Source organism: Eptatretus burgeri, chromosome 3, assembly GCF_056783735.1.
Source record: "Eptatretus burgeri isolate ZD-2024b chromosome 3, Ebu_testis_v1, whole genome shotgun sequence".
Taxonomy (NCBI): Eukaryota; Metazoa; Chordata; class Myxini; order Myxiniformes; family Myxinidae; genus Eptatretus; species Eptatretus burgeri.
Window position 1 is genome coordinate 61,538,998 of NC_140963.1, and position 11,071 is coordinate 61,550,068.

At 48.3% G+C, this 11,071-nt stretch overlaps 1 protein-coding gene across 3 annotated transcripts in view; it reads right to left on the reverse strand.

Annotated features, from left to right (window-relative positions):
• LOC147030032 (uncharacterized) overlaps positions 1-11,071 on the reverse strand; it is a 63,436-nt gene that overhangs the window by 32,598 nt on the left and 19,767 nt on the right. The gene's annotated exons all lie outside the window — the stretch shown is intronic.

Genomic DNA, 11,071 nt, shown 5'->3' on the forward strand with positions numbered 1-11,071 from the left:
GTTCAATCCCATTCTTCCTTTCAGGCCTTCAAAACAGCTGTTCACCACCACCTCTTATCGTCCCCCACCCAAATCCTCAATCATTTTTACCCCCGTTCATCCACCCCAAACCCATCGCCTTTAAATTCCCTGCTTTCCTTCCTGAAAGTCCCTATAATGTCCATCTTGCATCCTCCATGTTCCCCGCCCCATCCCTCTCCCTTCCACAGATCTCGTAATGTCTCTGTTCCCCACTGTTTTGTCCTTCCTACTCCCACCCCTCGTCTCCTGACCCCTTGCTGTGCGTTATGTTAACTCTCGTACGAGCCTCGACAAGGTATTAAAAAAAAAAGTTTCAGTTAGTTTCAATGTATAGCCTTTGAGATACGAGCACCATCACATTTCAGGCGAATGGACAGACTGACAGACCCCAATGGTTGATTTAGGGTTTCCATTCAAAACTCAAGAATGCGGAAACAGATGTTGCTGAAATTTGGAACATGTTACATCGACTTACAAAGGATTTACATCTGAAATTTGCAGCCAGTTTCATCAAGTAGGAGATAAACGAATTTTCAGTCCCTGTGTTAAAGTTGCACACAGAGAAACCGTTCCATAAAATTACCCCCGTGAGGGAGTGACAGTCATCTCTGCGAGAAATAATACCACAAGTTCTCAATGTTCAGTTATGACCGAAGACCACTGCGCAGCTCGAACTGCGCAGTTTGGTTAAAGATGACTCGGCATTTTGGCGCGCGTGCACGAAATTATATTTTGAAAATAAATGCCGACGTTTACATTTCGGGTTTTGAAACTTTTGCACTTTTGGAGGAAAATGTATAAATATAACATACAAAGTCAGCTGCTATGCAATGACACCATTCACTAACTTTTACCATGCCCAGTAGAAAATATATAGATAGCCTCCTGAAGGTAGGGCAGTTTTTGCAAACCTTGAAGTCACGTGACGCGAAAACGAAAGCGAATATCGAAAATCCAGCCTGACAAAATTAAGATAATGTCCCATAGATTCATATGCCACAATCAAATTCAAGATCGCTTGAGAAATGAAGGAGATAGATTTTGAAAATTGTCATTTTCGCATTTTTTGCCAACTTTGAAGTCACGTGACACGAAAGCTAATATCGAAAATCCGGCCCGATCAAAATTTCGATATTGTCCCATAGATTCATATTCCACAATCAAATTCAAGATCGCTTGAAAATGGCGGAGGAGATAGAATTTGAAAATCGTCATTTTCGCAACGGACGGACGGATCGAAGGACATCTACACCCATATTATTAGGTCATGCTCGAAGAGATGACCGAAAGCGAATATCGAAAATCCAGCCTGACCAAATTTAGATATTGTCCCATAGATTCATATGCCACAATCAAATTCAAGATCGCTTGAGAAATGGCGGAGGAGATAGAATTTGAAAATCGTCATTTTCGCAACGGACGGACGGATGGACGGGCGGATCGAAGGACATCGACACCCATATTATTAGGTCATGCTCAAAGAGATGACCTAAATATACAAGGTCAGCTGCTAGGCAATGACACCATTCACTAACTTTTACCATGCCCAGTAGAGTATAGCCTCCTGAAGGTAGGGCAGTTTTTGCCAACTTTGAAGTCACGTGACACGAAAACGAAAGCGAATATCGAAAATCCGGCCTGATCAAAATTTAGATATTGTCCCATACATTCATTTGCTACAATCAAATTCAAGATCGCTTGAGAAATGGCGGAGATAGAATTTGAAAATCGTCATTTTCGCAACTTCAAAGGCCTCGTGACCTTGACCTTTGGTGACCTTGAAAGTCAAACCATCGTGTACGTCTCATCGACCTCTATCAGGATCACTAATGACCAGATCTCCCGCTTCAACTTAATTGTGAACGGACGGATCGAAGGACATCGACACCCATATTATTAGGTCATGCTCGAAGACCTAAAAAGGGAGGGGCACTTTGTGCTTCCCTTCTTTGCTGCAGGAGTCTCTGCTTGTAACAACCCTGCCGTTAACGACTTGAACAGAACACAAGAACAAAACTCAAGATAATAGCTAATGAGCAAAAACTATCAAAAAAGCCAACACTATGGCACTTAGGTGGAATTTGTTTTGAAAGCCATTAATTAGGACGTATTGTCCGATGTATACCTGGTGTTGGCTTAATGGTGAGGGTAGTGGGCTTGGGATCCGAGGGTCCCGAGTTCAGATCCTGCTTGGCTGCTGAATTAATACCAGGTAGGGTTGACACAGCCTGTCATCCTTCTGAGGATGAAAAAATGTGTACCAGCTTGCTGGAATGATTAAGCCAATTGAGTATCCTGCGTCAGAGTGGCGACCCATCCAGGATTGTGCTCAATAGCCCAGGAGACTACTTCGGCAGCACCAACGCTCTGTACAGAGTATGGTACCAATGGATGAATGGATGGATAGCCAATGTATATAGCATTGGATAGCCAATGTTTCAGCTCGTTTCAATGAATAGCCTTTGAGATATGAGCGTCAACACATTTTTGGCGGACAGGACAGACTGACAAACACCAATGTGAATTGAGGATTTTTCGTTAAAAACTCAAGAATGCAGAAATGGACGTTGCTGAAATGTGGAACATATCACCTCGGTGTACAAAGGATTTACTTCTGAAATTTGGAACATGTTACCTCGACGTACAAAGGATTTACTTCCGAAATTTGGAACATATTGTTACAGGCCAGGGGTCGGCCGCCAACCGACCGCTCTGAACGGAGCCGCAAGTCGAGTCGGCCCGACCGATCGCCCGGAATATAGATCGCCGCCCGGATAACTCCGAGCGACGGGTCCTTGTACAAGAACCGAAATACGCCAATCGGCAGATCATGTGGGGTAGGGTCGATTGCCAATCTTCAATGTACCTAAATACCCACGTGATCCAACTTCTGGGGTATTCCACCCTCGACGGAACTCGTACGGAATAAAACCGCCGAGGCGAGCTTGTCCGTGCGCGATTCCGAGTGGCGTAATCGTAGAGAACCGTCGGTCCAAATACGAGCTCATACGAGCCTCATCTCATACGAGCCTCGACCAAGGTATACAAAAAATAAAATAAAATAAAATAAAATAAAAAAATGTCCCCCTATTACGGCAAACCAACGGCTTCCTAACTCCAAACGCACTAAATGTTCAGTCAATGAGGGAATGGATGAAACGAGCAGGTTTACATTTACACAAGGACATTTATTATAATGAAACACGTATGCAATTATACAAGCAACAAAAGCACGACAAAAGAACTACAACCGTCTATAAGCAATTATTAATGAACAGTCACTTACACAGTTTTACTTACGGGACTCGGCGCCACAACATTCATTCGAAAGAAAAGCAGGAAAAAGACCCCATCAAAGGCAATGGGGTCAGACTGGACCTCTTGGGTCTTTATGGCGTGGGACTTGGCAGACCGAACGAGTCCCACGAGACCGTTGCAGGTTACCTGCACCCTCGTGGTGTCTGGCTTGGGCGACCCGCGACGTCCCATCCCCACAGCAGCTAGCGTAGCCGCGGTCGAGCTCGGGCCTTCCGTGTGGCAGGCGAGCTCTCTCCGGCTCTCTCCACACGAACGCGCGGTTTGCGCGACACATCAGGCAAGGCTGCGCCTCCAGCTCACGTCTCCTTCGCGACGCCCGGACTTCCACGCAGCTCCTTGGCTTCTGGCTTCCTCGCGACTCCCCCAACTGCCGAAGCAAAAAGCTTACTCCTGCCACGGGACTCAGCACACGAACTCTGCCACGGGACTCCCACGAACTCAGCCCTACCACGGGACTCTTTTCGAACTCTTCTCATGGGACTTTCACGAACTCAGCCCGACCACGGGACTCCCACGAACTCTTTACACGGGACGCCCACGAACTCAGCCCGACCACGGGACTCTTTACACGGGACTTTCACGAGACTCTTTTTGAACAAAGAAAAGATGTCCTCTTTATCCTTTGCACCCCTCCCCCGCACCCGGCATGACTCATGCCCTCGTGATCCCCCCCTCCCCCTCCCCCCCCGCTCAACCACGGGTGGGAGGGAGTTGTTGACGTCACCGCAGGGTTCTTCTTCCTCTTTGCAGAAGAGGGGGAGGGACGTCTCCATTGTTTCGTTCCCTAACTCTTAAATCGATCCGCAGCGCATCTAATCGATCTCTGAACATTTAAACAATGGAAGGTGAGCTATCTAGGGAACATGCACCTATCGACATAGCTGACTAAGGGAACCTGTATGTTGTGTGCGATTGAATTCCAAATTCGTAACAATATTGTTACGGGGCCAGGTATCGGTAGCGAGCATGACCACTAGAGGGAGAAGTAGAGTCGGCTCCACTGAACACACCGGAATTGAGGTCGTGACTCTCGGATAAGTCCGAAAGGCACGGGTCCCTTACTGGACCATGAATCGCCAATAATTCGACCACATGGGGTAGGGTCAATTGCCAAACTTCAATGTACCAAATTACCCACGTGGGCAAAGCTACCGGGGAATTCACACCCTCGACGGACCTCAAGCGGAATGAGCCGTTACCGTGCCCGAACCGTGTGTAACCCGAGCGGAGGTTACCAAGGCCCGTCGGTCCAAATTAACAATTTACGGCCTCGCTATTTCTCGATACACACTGTGCCAAGCCAATGAAAGAAACACAGAAACGAGCTGGAACATTTAACAAAAGGGATATTTATTTACAATGGGGCAGGGGAGCACGCAAGAAGGCAGAGTTAACCAAATAAAAGGAATGCAATTTACACACACGGTACTTAAATGTTTCTACTGAAAAGATGGGCCCACTCACAGACACCCCCCCCCCCAAAAGAAATGGTAGCCGCAGCCTTTATTGATACCCCCAGCTCGGAGGGAAGGTGAGCTGGAGGTAAGAGACTGGCTTGGGCCTTTCTGCTTCATGCGGTTCTCGACGATCTGGCCTGGCGGGACTCAAACCCACAACACGAGGCCGTTCCAAGCACCAGGTACGGAGGGTAGTGTCGGGCGCTGGCACGCTACACTGGCAAATCAGGTGACGAGGCAGGCAAAGCAAGTCAGCTAGGCAGGCAGGCAAGCGATTCTCCTCCGGCTCGCTGGCAGGCGATTCACGGCGGGAAGACTCTCTCACCCGGGTCGCCCCCACACGATTATCCCTTTTCCTTGACAGGTGGGAGGGATCCGTCTCGTGTCATTCGCCTCCTCATTGGACAGGCGTGTCGGGCGATCTCCCAGACATCCGAGATTGGTCGGGGGGGGGGGGTGCTCATGTCTCAACCCCTCGACCAGGAAGTCGAGCAGCAATATGTTGCGTTGGCTCCCCATTGGCCGAGAGGCGGCAGACGTGCTCGCACACCTGATTGGCTGAGAGGGGCGCCATGCCCATATTTGGATTGAAATCCAAGACGCCAACGTCGAAAGAAACCCCGCCTGGCACATTGGACTCCGCCCACGGCTGTGCTTGATACGCATACACGTGGGAAAGGCCGATGGTGAAGAAGCGAAGATGGGCGTTGTTGTTGAAGTTTAAAATTTAAAAATCCTCACTATAAAATAACTCACAGCGCACGTACAATTAATCACCCATTAAACATAGGACGGGACCCTAACTCGAAACACATTCTTACCGATATAGCTGATCTATAGGACCTGGCTGATGTGTACAGTAAGCTTCCAAATCCGCAACAATATAACCTCAACGTACAAAGGATTTACTTCTGAAATTTGCAGCCAATTTTATCCAGTAGAAGCTGAGAAATGAATTTTCAGTCCTGTGTTAAAGTTGCACACAGATAAAGCGTCCTATCTAAAGGGAGGAGCACTTGCTTTACACCTCCCTTGATATCTAAGATAAATCGCATATTTTCAATTTTCTTTTAAACTTAGTTAAGTAACATGTTGGTTTTAAGCCTTAAATTTCATTCATATTTAATATCGTGAAATTGTGGTCGATTTGAACGAAATTACATATCTATGCGAGTCTTAAAAAAGCTACATATGAATCAGGCAGAAAACAATACAGAGTAGAGGGGGTGTTCTGCTTGGCTTGGAATTCTGCAAGCAAGCACACTTGCTGTTGGATGTACAGTACAAGATTCCATAGGTTTTTAGAAATAAAAAACGGCAAACCATGAACTGTACCTCTCATAACACTCCACCAAATTTGCAACAAACAGGATTGGTCACACACGATGTGCTTGCTCCTGCCTTTTGCAAAATTGTTGCATAGAGCATGCAAGATTGGAACAAGTCTTTCAAGAACTGGATAACCAGGTCTGACATTCAAATCGAGCCAATTTTGGCAGGGATTTGGAATTTGTTCATGGTGATGGCGATAGCTCGCCGACTCTTCATAAAGGACACCGTGGGATCTTTAACGTCCACCAACTAATCCTAGAAGATGGAACATCTGACTCAACTTCCATCTGAGTGACGGCGTAGTTTGTGCAATATCTGAAAGACAGCAACTGCAGCACTAATCCAGAAGTTTATAGTTGGGCTGGGAATCAAAACCAGATGAGACAGCTCAAAGGCAAGTATCCTTTGCACCATACTGCAAGGACTTAATGTCAAAATATACAATAATACTATTTTAAAGTTAAAATGCATCTTTCAGCTTAGTTACAGTCTGAGAGACAGAGCTGTCTGATAGCAGTGTAGCAGCTGACACAGCATTTAGCTAACTACAGTATCAATCAGCCTACGAAGTTTGGAAACCTTTGTGGGAATACCTATTTTGGGGAGCAACCCCCCACCCCCCATTAACCCTCTTTGACCCCAATTTTTTTAATGTAATGAACAAACTTTGATAGATCACAGGTGATGAAGGTTGTGGTCAAGTTTCATCAAAATTGTAGGTGTAGTTTCGGAGAAGAAAGCAAATCCTTTTTGGGGGGGGGGAGGGGGGGTGGGAGGAACCACCCTGTACACTCTTTGGACCCAGATTTTTTTAATGTCGTGAACAAACTTTGGTACATCATGGGTGATGAAGGTTGTGGTCAAGTTTAATCAAAATTGTGTGTGTGGTTTCGGAAAAGAAAGCAAATACCTATTTTGGGGATACAACAAACTTTGGTACTTCTGGGCCGGATCTGGCCCCCCTACTTTGGGAAGTGCATCAATTCACGGACGTGTTTCTGGCTCAATGGCTGTCATCAGTGCGGAGTGGATGATACCGACACCAAGAGTGGAGCTGGAAACCTGTCCCATGTGGGATTATATACAAATAACACCTCTTAACTGTGATTGTACAATGCACATGGGTGAATATCCAAAATCTAATGAATTTCTCCTTGTCACACACCCAACCTGTCCACCAAATTTTCTCACAATCCATCCATAACTATTTGAGATGTCATACTAAATATCGTTTTGGCCCCATCTCGAAGTGGTGAAGAATCACTTTTTAAAAAATTATAAATTCCAGTATCCGGATCCGAATCTTTACCAAAATCGAATCACTTCATCCGTGTCACACACCCAACCTGACGACCAAGTTTCATCCGAATCCAGGTCAGGTATGGGAGCATGTGCCAGAACAGCGCGTCGCTGCGTCCACTTTCCTCCGGTATTCTAGGGGCCTCCGTCTGGCCATCCCCCAGGCAGATGCCAGGCCCATCCCCATCTCCTTGAGATGATGGTCAACCTGCTGCAACCACGAGGCACGTGGTCGGCCCACTGGCCTCCTCCACTCATGAGACTCCCTCGCTGAGAGAATCTGGTGAGCAGGATCAGCGTCAGGAAAACGAGCCACATGTCCATACAGCCGCAACTGATGCTCACGGACGATGTAGGCAGCAAATTTCATCCGAGTCTCTCTCAGCAACCGCTCGTTGGACACAAAATCCGACCAGCGATAGCCAAGGATTCTCCGAAGAGACCTGGTACCAAAGGAATTAAGTCTCCGTCTCAGATCCTTGGTCAGAGTCCAAGTCTCGCATCCATAGAGCAAGACTGGAAGTACCAAGGACTTGAAGACTCAGACTTTCATCCTCCCGCACAGGTACCGGAAGCGCCACACCCCATGATCCAGTGAATCCATGACTTCCCAGGTCCGACCCAGACGTCTATTGACCTCTGACTCACAGCCAGCAGAGACATGAATATCACTGCCAAGGTAAGTGAATCTCTCCACGACCTCAACATCCTCACCACAAACAGACACAGACAGGACAGCAGCATCCAAGATGTCATTGAAAGCCTGGATCTTAGTTTTGACCCAAGAAACCCGTAATCCCAGCGGCTCCGACTCCTCATTCAGCACCTCGAGGGCCCCCAAAAGGATATCTAAAGTCTCCGCAAAGATGACTGCATCATCTGCAAAATCAAGGTCAGAGATCTTGACATTCCCAAACGATACACCGCAGCTTGATCTCTCAGACATCCTCCCTAAAATCCAGTCCATACAAGTGCTGAAAAGTGTGAGGGCCAGTATACACCCCTGACGAACTCCAGTAACAACTGGAAATAATGAGATGGTACCACCACACTTCACAGCACTCTCAGTACCAGAGTAGAGTTCAGACATCAGATCGATCAGTTTTGGTGGCACCCCACGAAGACCAAGAATCCTCCAGAGGACATCCCGATTCACTGAATCAAACGCGTTACAGAGATCAACATCGGCTGCAAGCAGCCCCAGCCGAAACTCTCATCTGCGTTCGGTGAGGACACGAAGTGCAAGGATACGGTGAATCGTTGACCTCTTTGGTGTAAAGCCTGACTGCTCGGGACGCTGGTGCTCAAGCAGATGGTGGCGAACCCTATCAAGAATTATCCGAGCAAAGACCTTGCCCGGCACTGAGAGCAGCGTCACCCCTCGGTAGTTGTTGCAGTCTTGGCGATCACCCTTCCCTTTCCAGAAAGGGACAACAAGGCTCCTCTTCCAGTCAGTTGGGATGATGCATGTGTTCCAGGCAGAGCACAAAACTGCATGCAACGACACGAGTGCAGCATTTCCACCAGCCTTGAGAAGTTCAGCATGGATGCCACAGATCCCTGGAGCTTTGCCCCGTTTCAACTGGTTCACCGCAGCCCGTGTTTGCACAAGCGAAGGTGGACCACAGTTGATTCGAGGGTCAGCAACAGGGATTGTAACACCCTTGACGTCCAACTCTGCAGCTGGGGGATCAGCCTGGTACAACCGCTCAAAGTAACCGGCCCAGCGGGCCTTCACTTCAGACTCCTCTGTCAAGAGCCGACCACTCTCTGCTCTAACTGCAGTGCTCCGAGGGATGGGCTTGGATGAACGCAATGCGCGAATTCCCCTGTAAGCGGGACGAGAATCACCTGTCCACAGGTGATGCTCTACCCCCTCACAGATTCCTCGCACATAATCCTCCTTGTCCACCCTCAGTGCACGTACAGTTTTACGCCTCAGCTCCCTGAACAGCTCAGCTCTGCCATTCAGCCTGGCCCTGCGACTCTGGTCAATGGTATCCAGTGTCCGTTGAGACAAAAATTCTTCTTTGCCCTGCGGTGAGCTCCAAGGCATCCACCGGCAACATCAAGGACGGTGGTCTTGAAGGCACTCCACAACTCTTCAGGAACCCTCAAAGCACCCAGACCCCCCAAGTGTCCACTCAGCCTGTTCGCAAACTCCTCAGCTACTCTCTCATCCCTGAGCTTGCAAACATCCAGCCTCGGCTGGGATGGTACCATTCTCCAGGATTTAAGGTGCAGCTTTAGAGTTGCTACAACAAGCCTGTGGTCAGTATTGAGGAACTGAGCACTCCGGTAGACCCTGCAGTTCTGGATCATCCTCCAACGACCGTCAATGAGGACATGGTCAATCTCCTTTGCCACACCGACAGCGTTGGAATACCAAGTCCAGCGATGAGCCTGTGGGCGCTGAAACCATGAACCAGCCACCCTAAGTCCATGACTTCTTGCAAAGTCAAGGAACTTAGTGCCATTCTGGTTCATAGTTCCTGACCCATGGGGACCAGCACATGTCTCATAACCATCCCTATCAGTTCCAGTCGATGCATTGAAATCCCCCAAGACTAGAAGTGTATCTCGTCTGGGGCACTGATCAACCACAGACTCGAGCGTGGCGTAGAATGTGTCCTTCACGGTGAGATCACTCGCCTCAGTCGGAGCATAAAAAGAGACCAGGGAAATGACACCTAAGGAGTGACGAATCCTTAATCTCATAATATGCCCGTTGACCGGTGTTACCTCAATTATCATTGGGGTCAGCTTATTGGACACAGCTACAGCAACTCCTTGGGTATGGAAACCATCAGAGCGACCAGACCAATAGTAGGTGTAACCACCCACTATTATCTCGCCGCAATCCGGTCTCCGAACCTCAGAGAGCTGCAATCCCGATGTCCAAACGCTTGAGCTCAGATGATAACAGAGACAGGTGATCATCCTCTCTTAGGGATAGGACATTCCAGGCACCCACCCAAAGGGACCGCCTCGGGTTAACCCAAGGAGACCGCCGTCTGGTGGACGACACCTTAGCCCCACTCCGACACACTCTCCCGCAATCTGACCCAGGGATGTTACCCCGTGGTTTCCCTCCTATCATTAAAGATTGGGGGTCCCGAAGGCTTTGCCCCAATCCCGTCATCAGGTGAGCTGCCCTGCGAAGGGAAGCTGCACAGGAGGTACTCCCACGGAGTGGGTTTTCAGATTTTTTTTGTGTTTTTGTGTTTTACGGAATGAAGGGTTTTACGGTGGCCGGAGTGCAAATCCTGCCACCAACCTCCTAATAAAAAAGTAACCCAACTGCAGGAGGACGTCCGCAGACACAGTTGGGCACTAGATATGGATGGCCGTTGGCTCACAAGGAACTCCTCCGCCCTTTGACAGGTTTTGTTTTTAATCCTGCTGGGTGTCCATATCCAAACACCCTCACCAGAAAACCTGGTGGGGGAGACGGTTTAGTCGCCGACAACCCGACCATGGAACAGGTTAGTACAGGTTTACATGGTACCTGTAGCAGGTCACAGATATAACCTGACCTGACAAGATCCGAATCCATCTACAACTTTTTGAAATATCCTCATCACAGACAGACAGATGAAGGTGAAAACGTAACCTCCGTCCACCTTCGGTAGTTCTTTCAGTCA